Raw genomic sequence first — 12,500 nt, forward strand, 5'->3', positions numbered from 1 at the left:
GCGCGTATGCGAGTAGTGCGAGAGTGCGCAGTGCGTCGTTACGTTAATGATCCTTCCGCAGGTTCCCCTACGGAAACCTTGTTACGACTTTTACTTCCTCTAAATGATCAAGTTTGGTCAACTTCCCAGCAACGCCGACGGCCGTGAAGCCACCGCGTGTCGGTCCGAAGACCTCACTAAATCATTCAATCGGTAGTAGCGACGGGCGGTGTGTACAAAGGGCAGGGACGTAATCAACGCGAGCTTATGACTCGCGCTTACTAGGAATTCCTCGTTTATGGGGGATAATTGCAAACCCCAATCCCCAGCACGAAGGAGTTTCAACGGGTTGCCCGGGCCTCTAGGCCAGGGAGAACATGTTGATTCCTTCAGTGTAGCGCGCGTGCGGCCCAGGACATCTAAGGGCATCACAGACCTGTTATTGCTCAATCTCGTGCGGCTCAAAGCCGCCGGTCCCTCTAAGAAGAATTTTAATACGCCGCCAGTGAGTTGCGCGACCCGAGAGCCGCGCACACCTAAATGACGACGCCTATTTAGCAGGCTAGAGTCTCGTTCGTTACCGGAATTAACCAGACAAATCGCTCCACCAACTAAGAACGGCCATGCACCACCACCCACCGAATCAAGAAAGAGCTATTAATCTGTCAATCCTTCCGGTGTCCGGGCCTGGTGAGATTTCCCGTGTTGAGTCAAATTAAGCCGCAGGCTCCACTCCTGGTGGTGCCCTTCCGTCAATTCCTTTAAGTTTCAGCTTTGCAACCATACTCCCCCCGGAGTCCAAAATCTTTGGTTTCCCGGAAGCTGCCCGCCGAGCCATTGTAGTAACGTCGGCGGATCGCTAGATGACATATTTACGGTTAGAACTAGGGCGGTATCTAATCGCCTTCGAACCTCTAACTTTCGTTCTTGATTGATGAAAACACCTTTGGCAAATGCTTTCGCTGATGTTCGTCTTGCGACGATCCAAGAATTTCACCTCTAACGTCGCAATACGAATGCCCCCAGTTATCCCTATTAATCATTACCTCGGAGTTCTGAAAACCAACAAAATAGAACCGAGATCATATTCTATTATTCCATGCACGAAATATTCAAGCGGCATTTTGAGCCCGCTTTGAGCACTCTAATTTGTTCAAAGTAAAATTGTCGGCCCACCTCGACACTCACTGAAGAGCACCGCGATAGGATTTTGATATTGAACCGGCTTTTAACGACCGGCTCACCGACGATATGCTCCGCAAACGTGTCAGTATCACCGCGGATGCGGTGCACCGACAGCGCGGCGCACAAATGCAACTACGAGCTTTTTAACCGCAACAATTTTAGTATACGCTATTGGAGCTGGAATTACCGCGGCTGCTGGCACCAGACTTGCCCTCCAATTGTTCCTCGTTAAAATATTTAAAGTGTACTCATTCCGATTACGAGGCCTCGTAAGAGTCCCGTATCGTTATTTTTCGTCACTACCTCCCCGTGCCGGGAGTGGGTAATTTGCGCGCCTGCTGCCTTCCTTGGATGTGGTAGCCGTTTCTCAGGCTCCCTCTCCGGAATCGAACCCTGATTCCCCGTTACCCGTGACAACCATGGTAGTCGCAGAAACTACCATCGAAAGTTGATAAGGCAGACATTTGAAAGATGCGTCGCCGGTACTGGACCATGCGATCGGCAAAAGTTATCCAGATTCATCAAAATTAACGACTTCAGACGCCAGGCCCTCCGTCGATTGGTTTTGATCTAATAAAAGCACTCATTCCATCACTGGTCAGAGTTCTGATTGCATGTATTAGCTCTAGAATTACCACAGTTATCCAAGTAACTGAGTAAGATCTAAGGAACCAAAACTGATATATTGAGCCATTCGCGGTATCGCCTTAATACGGCTTGCACTGAGACATGCATGGCTTAATCTTTGAGACAAGCATATAACTACTGGCAGGATCAACCAGGGAGCTAACTAAAGCTTCCGCTAGAGCCTCAAACGTAACACGACGATGCCGCCGCGACGTTTGCTTCTCTATATAATTATATTATGTGCGCGAGGCGTGTTTAAATAACATGATATGTGACAGCGGCGACCGTCACACGCACACTATTCACACACACACACACGGGCGCGCACACGTGGATAAATCTGAACACAGTCAGTTTAACCGTTGAAAGTATCATCTTAACGAGACACCCCTCAACAATTCCCATTCGCATCAAGCGAAGGAAAAATTTTAATATCGGTCAACTTTTATGACGCAAACGATCAATCTACGCACGGAGAGTGGAAGGATCGAAAATTGCGACCAAGTTTTGGAATATACGTGTGTTTCACACACACACGTATAAACATCTGATAAAAGCCCATTGGTACATCACAAACGTGTGCGATGTGAGCATTAAAAATTTTCATACTGCCGTTCAATAGTCGTAGTATATTTTTCACGGTCTGCGCTCCGAGAGTGTATCAAGATGCGTAATATTTATTACACTACACATATAAAATACAATCTACGAAACTGACAATCTATCAAACCGTCGGCAGACGCAATGTTACTACAGCTACTACTACTTCTTCTACTACTACTACTACCACACTACTGAACACTGATCTTCTGATTTGAAGAGTTTTTGTTGTTCCATAAAATACTAAAGATTAAAAACTGTATCGCGCCGTTTGCACAACACACGCTTTTATAATATCATCTTTGGTCTTTTATTATTTTATAGAACTAACACTACTCTACAATTCTGTCAGACTCACCACCAAACACCAACCCCAACCCCACATCAACGCCACACCGACACGCGAACTGCGGCAACGAGGAGAGCGCAGAGCACACACGGGCGACGCGGTACAACAGCGACGAAATAATGATACATACACATACGTACACAATCTCTCGCTGCGCACGCGCATCGCCCCCCGTCTTTGCTAGCCTCGCGCACCGATTGTCTCGCATCCCGGCAATGGTGTTTCTGCTTGTTTAATTTTTCACGTATCACGCACGGCATATGTACATACATACATACATACATACATACATACGCCGCGCGCGACTAACGCCTCGTGTTTTCAAGGTCAAGTCAAAAAACTTTGTACGCGTGCAGTTACGGCGGGCAGTCGTCAAAAATAATTCATGATTATAAATTTCGTGGTCCATATTAAATAAATTATAAACAACAACAACAACAACAACAACGACAAAAGAGGGCGTTAATTTTTGATAGACATAAATTTGAACCTCAATGTAATAATAGTTAGGTTTGTGTGTAGGTTAGGTTAGGTTAGGTTAGCTTTTTAAAACTAAATTATTTCTGGCCACGAAATTTATAATCATAATATTAGCTACATTTCGTTTCTCTTTTCTCAGAAAATTCGAAAATTTTAAAATTCGAAAAAATTCGGCTATTCAACAACAACAACAACAACAAAAGAGGGCGTTCATTTTTGATAGACATAAATTTGAACCTCAATGTAATAATAGTTAGGTTTCTGTGTGACGATTTAATAGTTAGGTTTGTGTTTAGGTTAGGTTAGGTTAAGTTAGGTTAGGTTAGGTTATGTTAGGTTGGGTTAGCCTTTTAAAACTACATAAATTATTTCTGGCCACGAAATTTATAATCATAATATTAGCTGCTTCGTTTCTCTTTTCTCAGAAAATTCGAAAATTTAAAATTCGAAATAATTCGGCTATTCAAAACAACAACAACAAAAGAGGGCGTTAATTTTTGATAGACATAAATTTTTGAACCTCAATGTAACAATAGTTAGGTTTGTGTTTAGGTTAGGTTAGGTTAGGTTAGGTTAGCTTTTTAAAACTAAATTATATCTGGCCACGAAATTTATAATCATAATATTAGCTGTTTCGTTTCTCTTTTCTCAGAAAATTCGAAAATTTTAAAATTCGAAAAAATTCGGCAATTCAACAACAACAACAACAACAACAACAACAACAACGACGACGACAAAAGAGGGCGTTAATTTTTGATAGACATAAATTTGAACCTCAATGTAATAATAGTTAGGTTTATGTGTGACGATTTAATAGTTAGGTTTGTGTTTAGGTTAGGTTAGGTTAGGTTAGGTTAGGTTAGGTTAGCCTTTTAAAACTAAATTATTTCTGGCCACGAAATTTTTAATCGTAATATTAGCTGTTTCGTTTCTCTTTTCTCAGAAAATTCGAAAATTTAAAATTCGGCTAAATTAAAATGCACCTTCCTATTTTTACCCCTTCTAAGAAACAAACATTTTGTACTCAACCGTTTTCATATTTAACAGGATTTCTAATTAAGAACACATACCGCAGAATAAACATGCCCAGTATTTTTCCTATTTCGGAGTTATACCACCGTATTAGGATATTAATCTATAAAATTCGTATCGTATTACGGCGGTATTTTATTTCTTATTTTTTGGGTAAAAAATGACTTACAAAAATATGAAGCAAGCTATTTAAATAGTGGGTGTAATAGTAGGAAAATGCTATAAACAATACAACATACAAACTTGAACGGCTTATTAAGACGAAAAACTTAGTTTATAAAATACTAGCTTATGAATAGTAAATGTAATATGTAGGAAGACTCATCTTTCAACATTAACCGTATTAAGCTAAGTCTCTACTACATGACCCATTCTGGAGACCTTAAGATGACTAAGCAAGTAATTATAAGTTCTAGAGTGGGGAACAGTTAAGAAAACACCGATTTAGAAATTATTTTTATTCAACACGGACTATATTCTGGAGACCTGATGATGACTAGGGTGGAGAACATCTCACCTACAGAGATATAAAGGATTATTTGACGTAATTCTATAGAACGGCCTCTACCATGTCATGGTGTATCTAATGGTAATGGTGACCAGGCAAATGTATTTAGCGTTCTCTGTATATCTCTTCATACCTAGTAGGAATAATATATGCATGCAACCTACAAAATAGGGGAACGGACAAGAAATCACGTTTTTTTTCGACTTGTTATGTATGTATTTTGTAGTTAGTTCGAGGTTAATTTTTTAAATCCTATAGTATATGGATTGTTTTGGACCCTTAAAATATACGATAGAACAGCAATTAATCTTTTTTTTTTAAATATTCAAATATTCAATGTCTGGTTACTGTTTTAAATCTGTCAAAAATTATCGCCTTTCAAAAACAACACGAAATTACAAACAGATTTTTATTTATTTACATACCTCTTTTTAACTTTCATTTCATTATCTGCACATGTAAATACCTATTACAATCTGGTTTAATTTAACAAAACGTTAAATTCGGTAAATTTTAGCGTTATTTTAAAAAAGAAAAACCGCACGTACAGTCCCCCGTCCGAGTCGAACTGACACCGTCAAATTTCGTCGAAAATATGCAATAGAGGTGAGGTTTTATGTGGGTTTTATTATAAATTCGAGTTTTTTCTTGATAATTTAACGATAATAATGAAAATTGAAATTGATAAAACAAGCAATACAAATTGTTACAAATATCATAACATATTTTTTGGTATAAATTTCATGTATGAAATATGTATATGTAGCGGTTTTCCTAACAAAATGCGTTTTATGTTAGTAAAGGGGTTGATTTGTATGTATTGCACGCCTCATAAGCGAAGCGTTGAGGTGGGTACTACTGTCACTTCGCGCAAAACATCTGATTTTTCAAACTTAAAATGTCTTTATGTATCATACATTGCACTTGTAAGATAATACATACACACACATATTAAGAAAAAACACTATTTTTAACGTTCATGATATTTTTGATGTCATATTTGTTATTTAAACTAGTTAAAAAACAGTTTAAAAAAGTTCTGTCTTGGACGTCCGTGTGTCTGTATGTGCGGATCCTTTTTCTTGTTAACACGATAGCGACCGAAATACTTTACTAATCGAGTCTTTTTTTTTCTCTTACGCTTGAGTATGCTCAGGAATAGAACCCTTTCATTTTTCAGGGTCTGATTCGATGTGGTTTAACTGTTATTAAATAAACAAAAATAATAATTAATAAATATTTATTAAAAAAAAATTATGAGGCGTGCACTTTTGGATTTTCCAAATTATTTTTTTTATGTTTAGGCCGTTCTAAAATGAAAAGTAAACAATACACTTTGTTAATTATATCCTTGAGTATCACATATATTTTTTTTAAGACAATCGTACCAACAGTTTCCTCAACAAAATTCAATATGTATAAGGTGTTTTTCGATTTTGACCATAGTGATCACCTAAAATAATTATAATATTATCATTACTATGATAGATGATAACATCATTATTGTTGTATAATAATACATAATATAATATAGTTAACTGGGCGATTATCAAATTACGTATTGAATAAAACAATCTATTAAAACCTTTTTAGGGTTCCGTAGCCAAAATGGCAAAAACGGAACCCTTATAGTTTCGTCATGTCCGTCTGTCCGTCTGTCCGTCTGTCCGTCTGTCACAGCCGATTTACTCGGAAACTATAAGTACTACAGTGATGAAATTTGATGGGAATATGTGTTGTATGAACCGCTACAAAAATATGACACTAAATAGTAAAAAAAAGAATTGGGGGTGGGGCCCCCCATACATGTAACTGAGGGATGAAATTTTTTTTTTCGATGTACATACCCGTGTGGGGTATCAATGGAAAGGTCTTTTAAAATGATATAAAGTTTTCTAAAAAACATTTTTCTTAAAGTGAACGGTTTTTGAGATATCAGCTCTCAAAGTCGTAAAAAGTATGTCCCCCCCCCTCTATTTTTATAACTACGGGGTATAAAATTCTAAAAAAAATAGAGGTGATGCATGCTAATTAACTCTTTCAACGATTTTTGGTTTGATCAAAGTATCTCTTATAGTTTTTGAGATAGGTTGATTTAACTGTAATTTATTATATTTGCTGCTACGGAACCCTTTGTGCGCGAGCCCGACTCGCACTTGGCCGGTTTTATTAGTTTTACCAAAAACAATCATTGAGGTTTTACGAAAAATTAAAAACATTTTTGTCAAACCAAATGTCACTTTAAATAATTATATTGACATTAATAAAATATATATTAATATAATAATTACTAGCGGTCCGCCCCGGCTTCGCCCGTGGTACATGTTTACGTTTTCTCTACATAAGAACCATCCTCGTACTTCAAGGAATATAATAAAAAAAGAATTATCGAAATCGCTTCAGCCGGTTTCGAGTTATGCGCTTACCAACACATTTTGCGATTCATTTTTAGGGTTCCGTAGCCAAAATGGCAAAAACGGAACCCTTATAGTTTCGTCATGTCCGTCTGTCCGTCTGTCCGTCTGTCCGTCTGTCACAGCCGATTTACTCGGAAACTATAAGTACTACAGTGATGAAATTTGATGGGAATATGTGTTGTATGAACCGCTACAAAAATATGACACTAAATAGTAAAAAAAAGAATTGGGGGTGGGGCCCCCCATACATGTAACTGAGGGATGAAATTTTTTTTTTCGATGTACATACCCGTGTGGGGTATCAATGGAAAGGTCTTTTAAAATGATATAAAGTTTTCTAAAAAACATTTTTCTTAAAGTGAACGGTTTTTGAGATATCAGCTCTCAAAGTCGTAAAAAGTATGTCCCCCCCCCTCTATTTTTATAACTACGGGGTATAAAATTCTAAAAAAAATAGAGGTGATGCATGCTAATTAACTCTTTCAACGATTTTTGGTTTGATCAAAGTATCTCTTATAGTTTTTGAGATAGGTTGATTTAACTGTAATTTATTATATTTGCTGCTACGGAACCCTTTGTGCGCGAGCCCGACTCGCACTTGGCCGGTTTTATTATATATATTATTAATTAATTATTAATATTTTATTCAATAAATACATAGGTTAAAATGAGTGTAACATTCAGTAAGAAGAAAAGAATCAAATACCATGATTTGGTTTATGACAATACGGATAGAGATTCGATTCCGAAGCGTGGATATTATTCGGAATTGGTTTCGAACATGATGAAAGAGGATCCTTCTAAAGAAGTGTATGCAAAAAAACGCATGAAGCTTATGTTACAGGTACTTTTATATTTATATTAATCATAACTAGGTTTTGGCCCGCGGTTCGCCTGCGTTGGAACTTGACAAATTATTTACTACTAGCCGCCCGTCCCGGCTCCGCTCGGATTGACACAGAATAAAAAACATCATAAAATATAGACTATGTTCATCAGGTAGGAATGAAATGGTAAAATATGTATTTATTTTTTAATCGGGCCAGTAGTTACGGAGCCTATTCAATCTATAAATCTATACTAGTTTGTTTGAACGCGCTAATCTCAGGAACTACTGTTTACTGATAAAAATTATTTCGGTTTTAGATAGCCCAGCCCATTTATCGAGGAATTATTATTATGCTAAGACCAACAGGAGCGGAGCCACGCGGGTGAAACCGCGAAGCGCAGCTAGTTAAGTGATATGTGACAGAATACAGTAGATTCACATGCACTCCAATTATATCATTCATCATTAAAATTGATTTACAGGCCAAAACAGATAAACTAGCGCCAATGTCGGTTTCACTGCCGAAGCCGCAGAAGCCCAAACTGCTTAGCTGCACCACCACCAGGAAGATGGACTACATAATATAGAGAAGATGAGAGCATTGTAATATGTTGTATTTATTTATATTATTAGTGTTCTTTAGTTGTTAGTGTGCTTTATTTACCGTTTTTACCTTTTATTTATTCCGTCTTTGCATAGTAAATAACCTTTTACCTTTAAAGTTTGATCGTAATCGAGCAAAAAACTAAGTACAATTTCTTATATTTAACTTTTGTAAAAGGTAGTTCAATCTTTAACGTAAAATTAATTTTCATTATTTTAAGACGGCCGTATTTAATAATCCTGTAATAATTAATAAAAATAGTAGGATCCAACTTCTAAAGCTCGCCGCAATTAAAAGGAAAAACTTTTTAAACTTAATTATATGAAGGAGTTGTATCAATTATTATTATTAGTCTCGATAGAGCGGTAACTCTCGTTAATTTTAAATGAGTTCACTGGATTTGGTTAAATAACAAGTTTTTTTGTATCAAGGCTTAATAAATAAAAACTTTAGAATATTCATTGTAATATTCTAAAAAAGGAGTGGCTAGATTTTAAGGATTTGTGTTTTATGCTGGTTCAGTAGATTTTCTTTATCTGGAGAAGGTTACGCACAAAACATAACTTACCGTAGAGCGTATTGAATTAGGGTTTATTACTTTAACAAAAAGTTTATCAGCCGTACAAATAAAAACTTGCTTATTCAAACCTTATGCAATGCATAGATATTATGATAAGAATAAATAAAGAATAAGGATGTCATAATTTCTTACAAATAAATTTGTAATGCTCACGCTATGCAATAGGCGCAAAGCGGCAACGTCGCAATTCATTAACAAAATTATGAAAAACATTGAAATTGTCTACGGTTAAGCCTTGGTGCTGTCATTGTGCTGACGCTCGTTTGACTTCGTCGATTTTGTTGTGAAGTTTCATCATACGATGTTCTGTTTATTTATTTTTTAAATATTTATTGGAAATAATTTAAATATATCATTAAATATGCAAGCAAATGATAGATAACGCTATCCAATATCTTGAGAACAGAAGATAAACCCACCTTGAGATAGAGAGTTGCCAAATAACTGGTACTCAAAACATACAACTCCAGGCTTAGAAGATTTATATTTTCAACGAAAGTGTATATTATTGTGATAAGTTTAGAAATAAGTTTTATGTATGTATGGTTTGGCGCATGTTGTAAATAAATAAATCATTATAAATATCAAAAGGGTTTTTCATAATTTCGTATATTTTGACATTTCATACAAAATTTTCCATTTCAATAGGTACGTAATGAAATTATTAATTTGCTCAACTTTTTCTACTTCCCGTATTACTCTCATTGCTAAGATTGAAAATTGCTTCTAAAACTTGTAAAACACAGCACAATGTACTAAAAGATATGTTATAACTCGGTTATGTCAGACTTATACTAGGGTGGTAGCCGTAATAAGGACGGAATAGCATTAGTATGAATACTTATTACGAAGTTATACTAGGTTACATTTATTTCGTGTTTATTTGTATGATTTTTCCTTATTCTTAGTTTATTCTTTGCATAAAATGCTATATTTCGTTTATTTGTACGGCTGTATATGTATAAGAACGTTCACACAGTAATTGTGAAGTTTAGTACATAGATTATCTAACATTAAATATTACCTTACATTAAATAGAAATAGAAATAGAAAAATTCTTTATTGAAAAAGTTTTAAAAATAATAGTTTAAATATGGGTAAATTAAAGTTAAAATTTGGGTAAATTAAAGCCTGTGTTAGTTCAAAACTGTGTTACAGGCTTTAGAATCCCCTCACAATTTTAGTAGATTGGTTGCCTTTTTGAACTTAAATAATTTTACAATTTCAACAAAAAAGATTGCATGCATGTATGTTTGTGTGTGTGTGTGTGTGTGTGTGTGTGTGTGTTTATTACGTGTGTATAATGAAATAATAAAAATAATTTAATAGTTTCTATTAAATATATGAACGTAATAAATTATCTTACCTACTTATTTAACATTGCTTATTTTAAAGATAAATAAACAGATTTATTTATTAAAATTACTCAGGACGTTATTAGAATGAAAATGTTTTTTCCCCAGCAATTCCCGTTCGAGACGTTTGTACCAAAGTTGCAGTTTCTAAGCATAGTGCTTCCGAAGGAGTTACCAAGGCTGGTCAAAATTGAACGACTTAGGAGAAAATTCCTTGCTGCTAATATAAAGGTAATGGTAATGATTACATGTTCACAATTTGTGTCGTCTATTAACTAAAATATTTTATCACAATTATTCATAGAAATCAAAATAATTGTTATGATAGAATGTAGAGCCTAGAGGATTATTATAAACTAGCTGTTCCCCGCGGTTTCACCCGCATTGCTCTGCTCCTGTTGGTCTTAGCGTGATGATATATAGCCTACTAGCTTTCCGCACGCGGCTTCGCCCGCGTTTTCAAAGAAAAACCCGTTCCCGTAGGATTTCCGGGATAAAACCTATCCTATGTCCTTTCTCGGGTATCAAAATATCTCTATACCAAATTTCATGCAAATTGGTTCAGTAGTTAAGGCGTGATTGAGTAACAGACAGACAGACAGAGTTACTTTCGCATTTATAATATTAGTATGGATATAGCCTTCCTCCATAAATGGGCTATCTAACACCGAAAGAATTTTTCAAATTGGACCAGTAGTTCCCGAGATTAGCGCGTTCAAACAAACAAACAAACTGATACACAAAAAGCTATAAGAAGCTGAATCAAAACAACGACAACAACAAAAGAGGGCGTTAATTTTTGATAGACATAAATTTGAACCTCAATGTAATAATAGTTAGGTTTATGTGTGACGATTTAATAGTTAGGTTTGTGTTTAGGTTAGGTTAGGTTAGGTTAGGTTAGGTAAGGTTAGGTTAGGTTAGGTTAGGTTAGGTTAGGTTAGGTTAGGTTAGGTTAGGTTAGGTTAGGTTAGCTTTTTAAAACTAAATTATTTCTGGCCACGAAATTTATAATCGTAATATTAGCTGTTTCGTCTCTCTTTTCTCGGAAAATTCGAAATTTTTCAAAATCGAAAAAATTCGGCTGTTCAACAACAAAAATAGGTACCTCAATGTACTAATAGTTTGGTTTCTGTGTGACGATTTATTAGTTAGGTTTGTGTTTATTTATTTATTTATTTATTTTACTTATTTTATTTATTTGTTTCAGATTAATAATTTAAATCCATATATTTGTTAGTAAATTGGCCTTAAAAAACTATGTTAGTATTAGAAAAGAGAAACGAAACAGCTAATATATATATACGAAACAGCTAATATGTAGTTTTAAAAAATTACTAACCTACCTACCTTTTCCGGACTTAGAAAAATTTTCCTAACCTAACCTAACCTAACCTAACCTAACCTAACCTAACCTATCCTTTTCCACCTTATAGAAATTTTTCCTGACGTCTAGAAATTTACCTGGCTTATATAAATTTTCCTGATGTATAGTAAATTTCCTGGCGTATGGAAATTTTCCGGACTTAGAAAAATTTTCCTAACCTAACCTAACCTAAACTAACCTAACCTATCCTTTTCCACCTTATAGAAATTTTTCCTGACGTATAAAAATTTTCCTGGCTTATATAAATTTTCCGGACGTATAGAAATTTTCCTGGCGTATGGAAATTTTCCGGACTTAGAAAAATTTTCCTAACCTAACCTAACCTAACCTAACCTAACCTATCCTTTTCCACCTTATAGAAATTTTTCCTGACGTATAGAAATTTTCCTGGCTTATATAAATTTTCCTGACGTATAGAAATTTTCCTGGCGTATGGAAATTTTCCGGACTTAGAAAAATTTTCCTTACCTAACCTAACCTAACCTATCCTTTTCCACCTTTAGAAATTTTTCCTGACGTATAGAAATTTTCCTGGCTTATATAAATTTTCCTGACGTATAGAAATTTT

At 35.4% G+C, this 12,500-nt stretch overlaps 1 non-coding gene across 1 annotated transcript; it reads right to left on the bottom strand.

Annotated features, from left to right (window-relative positions):
* Nucleotides 1-44: 44 nt before the first annotated feature.
* Nucleotides 45-1,949, bottom strand: LOC149474897 (small subunit ribosomal RNA). The gene has a single exon (XR_016318228.1). It is a non-coding gene; the product is annotated as a small subunit ribosomal RNA (ribosomal RNA).
* Between the last annotated feature and the right edge of the window lie 10,551 nt (nucleotides 1,950-12,500).

The sequence above is a fragment of the Colias philodice genome, unplaced genomic scaffold, assembly GCF_061535455.1.
Source record: "Colias philodice isolate Cphi_HAF_F1 unplaced genomic scaffold, ilColPhil1 Martin Lab GWU primary ptg000018l_1:1-1108441, whole genome shotgun sequence".
Lineage (NCBI taxonomy): Eukaryota > Metazoa > Arthropoda > Insecta > Lepidoptera > Pieridae > Colias > Colias philodice.